Below are 11138 nucleotides of genomic sequence, written 5' to 3' on the forward strand. Positions count from 1 at the left end.
ATACCTTGAGTCGACGCTGGCTCGTAGAAGGGTGGCCGCGCCTCGAGGATGCCGGAGACGTCTCCACCTCGGTCTCACATGTGACTGCTTATCGGCGGGTGGTGCGCCGCGCCATGTAGAAGATCTATCAAGAGAGGAGAGCCCGATGACGCTACCGACGCCTCAACCTTGATAGCACCGACCGTTGCTCCGCACCGAGATGCGCCACGTGCAAGATTTAGCGGATGCACCAATTTTAGAGATATGTCATGATCATTGTAACAAATTTCAACGTGATGATGATTTGATCTTGTACTCGGCCTTGAACATAAGAACTAGTACAATCTCACATTTTTTTAATCATTATCCTTTGCGAGATTTAGCGGATGCGCCAAATTCAGAGAAATATCATGATCATGGTAACACAATTTTCAATGTAATGATGATTTGATGTTGCACTCGACCTTGAACATAAGTACTAGTACGGTCTCACAAATTTGTATCATTATACTTTGCAAGTTTTAGTGGATGCGCCCATTTTCAGAGGTAGATCATGATCATGGTAAGTTGGTAACAAATTTTCAACGTGACGATGATTTGATTTTGCACTCGGCCTTGAACAGAGGTACTAGTACGGTCTCACAATTTTTTATCATTATACTTGGACGGTGGCCAAATTCAAAATCTCATAGCGGCAAAACTTCCCGCCCACAAAATACAAAAATTTCACACGCTTCCAAATTCCCATTCTACCCCCGTGGAGATGGCAGCAAAGTCGGTTGGTGGGGGGTCTGCCCGTCATTTTTTGAATCACCACCTCCCTAGCCCGGAAACCCTCCCAAAAAAAATTCATTTCCCTCAGACCACCCACCGGAACTTCCCAAGTCCCTCTCTCCCACCTCCACGACCACCGCACCGAAACATCCCCGCCGGACTTCCCTGGCCTACCCGAGCCCTCGCGATCCTCGTCATCCGGCTGCCTGCCGAAGCCGCTTCATCGACGCTCGTCATCAACCGGACCGGATCATCCCCGCCGTACCTCGAAACCATATGCTCATCCAGGCAGCCTACCGCAGTCGCTTCAGCTGCGGTATCGTCCACCCCACGGAGCCGCTCGCCGGATCCGTCGTCCACCGCATCGTATCTTGCTCACCGACACCACTGTGCATGAACCGGATCCGCTTCACCGGCGCCGTGCATGATCTAAACTCTTCTATCGTCGCTTTTCTATTGCTTGCCTCGCAAGTTCTGGTTTAATCTTGGGGAACTCTGTTTGTGCTAACGACGCGCCGTTACGTTTTTGCAGATGAGATGAGTAACCATGAAGTGTAATGGCCGTCTCTCCAACCCCAAGTAGCACATGTAGCGTACTTCATCACCGGATCTATCAACCCCAGGAAGATCTCGTTGTGACTCCCACGAGTGCTTCTCCTAATGTAAGTCCCTTGTTTTAGCGCCATGTTCTGGGTTCAGATGCTTGTTTGTCCGAAGCTCTTTTAGTTCATTCCTAGCTATGACCGTAACACGTTGCTATTTTCTACTTCATTGCTAACTTTAAGCGATTGAACATTTTGGTTTGCATTCCTCGCTCCGTAGATGTAGCCATCATAACTTCTATCTTGCTCAGCCGTTGTTACAAAAATTATAGGTATTATAGTAACATCCTCGCTATTATTTAGTTCATGGCCAATTTTAAGTAATTGCACATGTTGGTTCGCATTCCCCGCTCTATAGCTTTTGGCATCGTAACTTCTATATTTGGTTTACATTCCCTCGCTCCGTAGATCTAGCCATCATAACTTTATCTTGCTCGACCGTTGTTACAAAAATTATGGCCTCGCTACTATGTTGTTTGTGCCAACTTTTTACTCCATGAACATGTTGGCTTGCATTCCCTGTACTACATGTGATGCCATTGTTTTGTATCTAGTTCATTGTAAGCTAACAAAGTAAGGACTTAGTTTGGCATGCTATCACTTTGCTATCTAGCCTGTAGTACAAATAAACTTGTCATACTACTAGATAATAATTTTGCGTGCCATCTTGTTCTTCAAAAGCTGCATTATTGACTTGTTTCTCTGACTTGGCATGACGCTCACATATGGAAAGCTGAACATATTGGTTTGCATTCCCTCTTATACAAGTTCACAGTGATCCCACTATATTCTCGTATCCGGTCCATCCTAAGCTCCAAAGCATTAACTATCCTCTATGTGTTGCTCATTACAAGTTTATATCCCGAAACATCTTGATTTGCATCCCCTTCACTATAAGTTCAGGAGTATTATTTAGTTCACGGCCAAAATGAAGTAATTGCACTTGGCACATGTTGGTTCACATTCCCTCCTCTTTAGCTTTTGCCATCGTAACTTCTATTTTTGGTTTACATTCCCCGCTCCGTAGATGTAGCCATCATAACTTCATCTTGCTCAGCCGTTGTTACAAAATTTATAGCCTCGCTACTATGTTGTTCATGCCAATTTTGTACTCCCCGAACATGTTGGTTTGCATGGGACTCGACAAGTAGTAAGTCCGTCGTTTCATTCTAACATGCTCTGTTATATTGGTCTGTTGGTATGCGGCATGCACTCTTTGTTTGCTTATTGTGCGCATTACAATGATCTTGTTATAACGACGAAATGATGAGTTCCAAATTCTTAGGCAAACAATATTGCGGTGTCTTTGCGTTTCCATTGTTGTTGTCTTAACTTGTAATGTCTTTGTTTCATATATAGGTGCTGCATGGACAACTTAAAAGATTGCCGGATCGCTTCATTGTATTGCTAGGTTTAATTACCATTCAATTTCTCTGGGTTCTGTAATATTTTTTCAAAGCCTTGCAGCTGATGTAATATTTAGTTAGTTTTTATAGTTCTTTCGCGCATTTTTTCTTTGGTGCTTGTCGTAAGTGAGGCTATCCGACATAAATCAATGCTGCGTAAATATTCTCAGTATCTAAATCACGAATTCCCATCCCTTAAACGGCCCAATTAAGCGAAATCACATACGTGCCGGCCCGCAAAATCCTAAAGCGCCTTTTACGCCGGCATATAAACAGCAACTAAACGGGCTGGCCCACTTACTGATTGGGCCAGCCCACTTGATTAACTGTGGACCCCACACTTTTATTGGGCCGGCCCACTTGCTTTAAGGTGGACCCCACCCACTACTGGGCCGGCCCACCAACTAGTTGGGCCAGCCCAATTGCTTTTGTGGTGGTCCCCACGTTCTAAACGGGCCGGCCCTTTAAGACGAATGCGGGACCCACCTGTGTTTTTGGCCCGGCCCGCTAGCGTGTTGGGCCGGCCCACTTGCTCTATGGTGGACCCCACATACTAAATGGGCCGGCCCTTTTACAGGAAAGTGGGACCCACCTGTGTTTTTGGCCCGGCCCACTAGCGTGTTGGGCCGGCCCACTTGCTGTACGGTGGACCCCACATACTAAATGGGCCGGCCCTTTAACCGAAAGTGGGACCCACCGGCGTTTTGGCCCGCCCACTATCTTGTTGGGCCGGCCCACTTGCTATATGGTGGACCCCACATACTAAATGGGCCGGCCCTTAGCAGGGGAAGTGGGACCCACCGGACTTTTTGGCCCGGCCCACTATCTTGTTGGGCCGGCCCACTCGCTCTATGGTGGACCCCACTTGCTAAATGGGCCAGCCTCGTAACGAGAAAGTGGGACCCACTCGTGTTTTTGGCCCGCCCACTATCTTTTGGGCCGGCCCACTTGCTATATGGTGGACCCCACATACTAAATGGGCTGGCCTTTTAACAGGAAAGTGGGACCCACATGCTAATTGGGCCGGCCCACTAACTTCTTGGGCCGGCCCAGTTGCTTTAATGTGGACCCCACTTTGTAAATGGGCCGGCCCGAAAGTGGGTCCCACATGTCTTGTGGGCCGGCCCTTTTGCCGGTTGACCGGTCAATCGAGTGCATTCGGCCCGGCCCACATGCTTAGTGGGCCGGCCCATTAAAGTTTTGACCAGTCAACCTTAGAGGTTAGGCCCGGTCCACGTAACTAATGGACCAGCCCAGCTATATAGTTGACCGGTCAAACTATGTCAGCTGGCCTGGCCCGCAAACTTATTGGGCCGGCCCGCTTAAGACGTGGCAGGCCTCGTGTGGGCCTACCATCTACCACGGGGTTTCAGCCGGTTAACGCCGTTAACTGCCGGCTAACCGCGTGCTCGCCACGTGTCGGCTTGCATGACGTCGGCAGTCAACGGGCTCCCGGAAACACTTGGGCAACGGTCCGATTTTCCGTGGCGGAAGGGCGCCCAAGCGCGACGGACCGAGAAAAACGTCGTTGGACTTTGCCTGACGCAGTTTCCACAACAGAACCCATATCGTCGGGTTAGGCCCATGGGCGACGAAAAATACCCCTTAGCGGACGATTTTGAGACGTTGTCTATCAGAACTTTTCTTGTAGTGTCCCTCAAGCCGGAGTTAACAAGCTCCACAACATTCGGTGTTCATATTTAAGTAACCTTAGAGTGCATAATAGACCATTGCAATTATACCGAGTACTAACATAGCATGCACACTGTCACCGTAAAGCTATGAAAGGGGGAATAGATCGCATCAATACTATCATAGTAATAGTTAACTCCATAATCTACAAGAGATTACAATCATAACCTATACCAAGTACTACATGATGCACACACTGTCGACATTACATCATGGAGGAGGAATAGACTACTTTAATAACATCACCAGAGTAACACATAGATGATATTCAACTAGATCACAAAGAGAGAGATGAACCACATAGCTACGGTAGAGCCCTTAGCCTCAGAGGAGAATTACTCCCTCCTCATCATAGGAGACAGCAGCGTTGATGAAGATGGCGGTGGTGTCGATGGAGATGCCTTCCGGGGGCAATTCCCCGTCCCGGCGGCGTGCCGGAACAGAGACTTATGTCCCCCGAATCTTGGCTTCGCGATGGCGGCGGCTCTGGAACTTTTCTCGTATCGTGGCTTATTGGTGTCGAGGTTTTAGGTCACGACGACTTATATAGGCGAAGAGTCGGAGTCGGAAGGGGTCTGGGGGCTCCACACACCAGGGGGGCGCGCCCCCCCCTCTGGCCGCGCCGCCACCATGTGTGGGGGCCCTGGGCCTCCCCTCTGGTCCATCTTCGGTGTTCTAGAAGCTTCGTGGAAATATAAGATCGTGGGCCTTGATTTCGTCGAATTCCGAGAATATTTCCTGTGTAAGATTTCTGAAACCAAAAACAGCAGTAAAACAAAGAATCGGCTCTTCGGCATCTCGTCAATAGGTTAGTGCCGGAAAATGCATAATAATGACATAAAGTGTGTATAAAACATGTGAGTATCATCATAAAAGTAGCATGGAACATAAGAAATTATAGATATGTTTGAGACGTATCAATGAGTATCACTAATTCTATACCAAGCATCTTTAAAACTTTCTCCCCCTTGTTTCTTAAGCGAACGAACTTCAACTTCAGGATTACTCATTTTAGCAATAATAAAAATAAATAAAGCAAAACCGAATTAAGTAAAGTAAAACAAGTAACTTTTTGTTTGTTTTTGATATAAAGAGAGCAAACAAAACAGAAAATAAAATAAAGCAAGACAATAAATAAAGTAAAGAGATTGGATGTGAGAGACTCCCCTTGCAGCGTGTCTTGATCTCCCCGGCAACGGCGCCAGAAAATTAGCTTGATGACGCGTGATGCACACGTCCGTTGGGAACCCCAAGAGGAAGGTGTGATGCATACAGCAGCAAGTTTCCCTCAGTAAGAAACCAAGGTTATCGAACCAGTAGGAGATGAAGGCCACATGAAGGTTGTTGGTGAAGGAGTGTGGTGCGGCGCAACACCAGGGATTCCGGCGCCAACGTGGAACCTGCACAACACAATCAATATACTTTGCCCCAACTTAACAGTGAGGTTGTCAATCTCACCGGCTTGCTGTAAACAAAGGATTAAACGTATGGTGGGGAGAATGATGTTTGTTTGCAAAGAACAACAGAGAATAATGATTGCAGTAGGTTGTATTTCAGATGTAAAAGAATGGACCGGGGTCCACATTTCACTAGTGGTGTCTCTCCAATAAGATAAATAGCATGTTGGGTGTACAGTTGGGCAATTGACAAATAGAGAGGGCATAACAATGCACATACATATCATGATGACTACTATGAGATTTACTTAGGGCATTACAACAAAGAACATAGACCTCTATCCAGCATGCATCTATGCCTAAAAAGTCCACCTTCGGGTTAGCATCCGCGCCCCTTCCAGTATTAAGTTGCAAACAACGGACAATTGCATTAAGTACCGTGCGTAATGTAAACAATACAAATATCCTTAGACAAAGCATTGATGTTTTATCCCTAGTGGCAACAACACATCCATAACCTTAGAACTTTCGTCACTCGTCCCAGTATTCAATGGAGGCATGAACCCACTATCTAGCATAAATACTCCCTCTTGGAGTTACAAGTATCAACTTGGCCGGAGCCTCTACTATCAACGGAGAGCATGCAAGATCATAAACAACACATATATGATAGATCGATAATCAACTTGACATAGTATTCCATATTCATCGGATCCCAACAAACACAACATGTAGCATTACAAATAGATGATCTTGATCATGATAGGCAGCTCACAAGATCTAAACATGATAGCACAAGAGGAGAAGACAACCATCTAGCTACTGCTATGGACCCATAGTCCAAGGATGAACTACTCACGCATCAGTCCGGAGGCGGGCATGGTGATGTAGAGCCCTCCGGTGATGATTCCCCTCTCCGGCAGGGTGCCGGAGGCGATCTCCAGAATCCCCCGAGATGGGATTGACGGCGGCGGCGTCTCAATAACTTTTCTCGTATCGTGGCTCTCGGTACTAGGGTTTTCGCGACGGAGAGATTATATAGGCGAAGGGGCAGAGTCGGGGGACGCTCGAGGGGCCGACCCCATAAGGCGGTGCGGCCAGGGGTGGGGCCGCGCCCCCCTATGGTGTGGCCGCCTCGTCGCCCCTCTCCGTCTCCTCTTCGGTGTTCTGGAAGGCTCTGTGGAAAATAAGACCGTGGGCTTTTGTTTCGTCCAATTCCGAGAATATTTCCTGTGTAGGATTTCTGAAACCAAAAACAGCAGAAAACAGGAACTGGCGCTTCGGCATCTTGTTAATATGTTAGTGCCGGAAAATGCATCAAAATGATATAAAGTATATATAAAACATGTGAGTATTGTCATAAAACTAGCATGGAACATAAAAAATTATAGATACGTTTGAGACGTATCACTCGCCATGTCGCCCGACCCCTTTTGCCCCTAACCGCGCGCTCGATTATGGCCTAAATCGGCCGATTGCAACATCACCCGAGCTCTACTGTGAGCCATGGCCGCGTTGACGTCATGCTGACGTCAGCGTGACATCATTATTCTTTTTTCTATTTTCTGTAATTATTTTCAGTAATTAATAAGTAATTCATATTAATTCAGAAAAATATAAAGTTATATATCAAAATGATCAGAAAAACATTTCCTAATTTTTTATCCATGTTTCGTACATGATTGAACCAATTAATCCCTAGTAGAAACCCTAAATCGACCCCTCTCATGTGCCGGAGTCGATGTTGAACCCCTCTTTTTCCGTCGATGCACCTAGAGTTTAACCGAACCCCTTTAATATGACATGTCATAATATTGTATGTGCATTGCATTGTACCTTTTCTTGATTGTGCTCTTCCATGTCCGGTGTTTGGTTCTTCATCGATAGGGATCGAACGCGAACCTAAGATTAACGCCACCGAAGAGCAGCACCCGAACAACGAGGGACAAGGCAAGCCCTAACCTGGTTCATATATGGTTTTGAAATGCTTTACTTCTGGTTCTTACATAATGCATCCGCTTCAAATATGTTTTATCGGTAGTTGTAGATATCCTATGTGTGCATATTCCATCCTTGTAGCCCAGAGTTCCTGATCCACCGCTCCCAGCAAAACTAGGTCTGAGCTTGTTCGCATCGCTAGAGCCGTATATGTGTTATGTTTAGCCATGCTTAGCTATTGAAGTATGATCCATCCGGTTGATGAATCAGAGCTACGAATGAACCTAGTTTGTCAGGATGACGTGGTAAGATCAGAGATGATGTTAATAAACATGCTGAAGGCTTGGATGGGCCGCCACATGGGGATGTGGTGATTGGACTCGTTCTCGGCAATACTAGGACCTGAGGTTCTCGCCTTCGGAACCAAGACTGAGCGTACAGCCACACGGGGCCCATGGGAACCCCTTGGCCCGAACTTACCTAGCTTACCCATGAGTCAATTAGTTTGCGAGTTCCATTTGCCATACACATGGGGAAAAGGTGGAAAAGATTTTCAAAGTGCATCATACAGGGCGTGGCCGGGGTGAAGGATGCTGGAGGCATTCAACTGGATCCCCTGCGCACAATGGCCGGGACCGCCTCAGAGAATGGCTACATACGATGACGGAGTTCCCTAGTTAGTTTGACTCATGGAATAGGCGAAGTAAGGGAAAGGTTTTGGTCGACCACCCTCTGCCGGCACGCCAAGGAAGCGTGTACATGACGGCTCTAAGAGTCGGTCGGCGCGTGTGGGTAAAGTTGTACACCCCTGCAGGGTAAATCTTTTCGAAAAGCCGTGTCCACGGTTATGGACGACATGGGAAAGAACGTGATGATCATAGACAACTTGAACCGATCGTAAAACCTGATATCTATGTGTGAATAAGGATCCCTTCTAAGGGTGTCGACGGGGTGATCCTAGGTGACAGGTTCTGGTGATGATGAAGATTCAGTGGATTCAACATGATGATCTTAGAGCTAGAGTTGTTACCGCTTTCTTGTCCCTATTGAAAATGGTCAGAATAGACGAGATTCTGCTCTCTCCTGTTTAGAAAGAAAAATTGGCTTTCCGCAAAATAAGCTCCACATAAAGCCTCGAATACCCGCTTTGCTAACATGTTGTACTAAGTCTTGCTCAGTCCCTGTACTCAGCCTTGCCTGCTTTGTTTCAGACGAAGTCCTTCCAACTGATGGTGGTTTCTACATTGACGTCGACGAGTAGTTTGGAGTTCCTCAGGCGGAAGCCTGAGACTTATGGGCTGGGACGTCGCCTTGTGTTATGGCCTCTTAGGCCCTTTGCAGTCTTGTTATCTTGATAACATAATTTGCTTTCCGTTGCTTGTTGAATTGTGGTCAGTGACCTCTGCGTGTCATAAATTTGGATCTTAACTCTATTAAGAGTTGTAATATATTTGCTTTCAGTCATAGAGTCACTGTTGTGTTACCGATTCTCACCCTGTAGGCCCTAGAGATCTAGGTTAGGCTTATGCCATATGTGATATATGGGTTTGTCTAGCCCCGACCTCCGGGGTCGCGACATCAATTCGCAAGGACTAGTCATTTCCTAACTGACCGCGCAGAAGTAGGGTGGGCCTGTCAAGGTCACGTCTTGTCAATCAAACCACCGCAGCCGACGTCACTGATGATGTCATAGGAAATATCAGTATCCGAACAAAACACTTGGAGGAAGCATCCGAAGGAATCTACACCATTCGAGTAGTGCAACTTGAGTCTACGCGCGGTTGCAAGCACCCGTGCCTACACTCGGGGGCTACTCCCATCGGGAGCGCTTGTCGCGCACCCGATAGAAATTATAGACCTGAAGGAATCAAAAGATCTAGGATCATGCCCGGGGACTTGGTTCTGAGTAGAGTAGCGTTGTTTTGCCATCCGACAGTTGACCAGCATCGATTAAAGCTGGGCACGTTACTCAACATCCCTTACGTACTATCAATGAGCATGGCTGACTCGAGGATATTGAAGACCCGATATACAAAAGTTATCGGATGACCATGACAATTTGCAGAAAATATCGACCGAGGAAAACATTTGAGTAGTATAACTTGACTCTACGCGCGGTTGCAAGCACCCGTGCCTAGACTCGGGGGCTACTCCCATCGGGAGCGCTTGTCGCGCACCCGATAAAAATGAAGCTTTCAAGATTAACGGACGTTCGGTAGAAGACAACTTTAGTCCCTATCCGAAGCTATGCTTTGGCCAGTCACTCGGGGGCTACTGATGTGGGCATTACCCTTCGGGTAACTAGTATTGCGCTACCTCCTACAACCCAACCAGGGCCCATGAAGATCATCCACCAACCAAGGTGGACCAATATGTCGGTTCGCATGAAGGATTCTTGAAGGGCAAGGCAACGAAACGAAGAAACAAGGAAAGTTAGATATAACACTCTTTGTAATCTAGTCGTACCCGGACAGACCTCTCGAGACCTGGCTCCCAATATAAGGGCCAGGAGAGGGGCTGCTGAGGGACACACAATCAATCTATCCATAACCACCGTAAGTCGAGAGTTAGGTCATACATAAATCTAGTTTCTCGTCGAATTCTTAGTCAAAACCTTCGGCTACCCCATTCTAACCCGATATTCTCTATAATCAAGATCAGACAAGCAGGAAGTAAGGGTTTTTACCTCGTCGAGGGTCCTGAACCTGGGTAAATCTCTCTCCCCGTTTGTTTGGTATCCGATGTCTCGTGTCAGTCTGCAGGATTCCATCAACCCTAAGCCCCTCAAGGTGGGCATTGCCGAGGAGTACCCTCGACAGTGGGCATCCCCTCTAGAATCTACAACCATGTGGAAGTCTTTAGGCCGTACAATGGAGCAGCCCCCTCCGGGTAGGAGACGTCCCCAACCCCGACGAAGAGCGTCCCGACCAGTTTCTTGACAACCTTCCTCATGAGGGTGTCTACGCCGAGCTTCGTGGAGTCACACTCACCCGAATACCCCCACATGGCATGCCTGTGCACTTGGATAGGGGAGATACGCCTCCTGAGGAACTCTGAGGTCACCACCCGCCCGGTCAGTCTAGAGCGCCACATGTGAACAAGACGCGACACCAGACCGGCAAACCCCTGGCTGCATAGCACCTCATGGCTCCAGCCGGGTCTCACCGTCAAAGGCGCATGTGGAACCTCAAACAACTTTTTTCGCTAGCTGACATCCATGAAGACCCACCATCTCTAAAAGTCGTCTTCTTCCCGCATGCCCCTGATAGGAAAGAAGTGTTCTTCCGCTTCCTTAGCGGTGTAGCGGGAAACGCAACCCGAGCATTTGCCCGGTGATACGAGCTGTAGGC

The sequence above is a fragment of the Lolium rigidum genome, chromosome 6 (genome assembly GCF_022539505.1).
Source record: "Lolium rigidum isolate FL_2022 chromosome 6, APGP_CSIRO_Lrig_0.1, whole genome shotgun sequence".
In the NCBI taxonomy this organism is placed as follows: Eukaryota; Viridiplantae; Streptophyta; class Magnoliopsida; order Poales; family Poaceae; genus Lolium; species Lolium rigidum.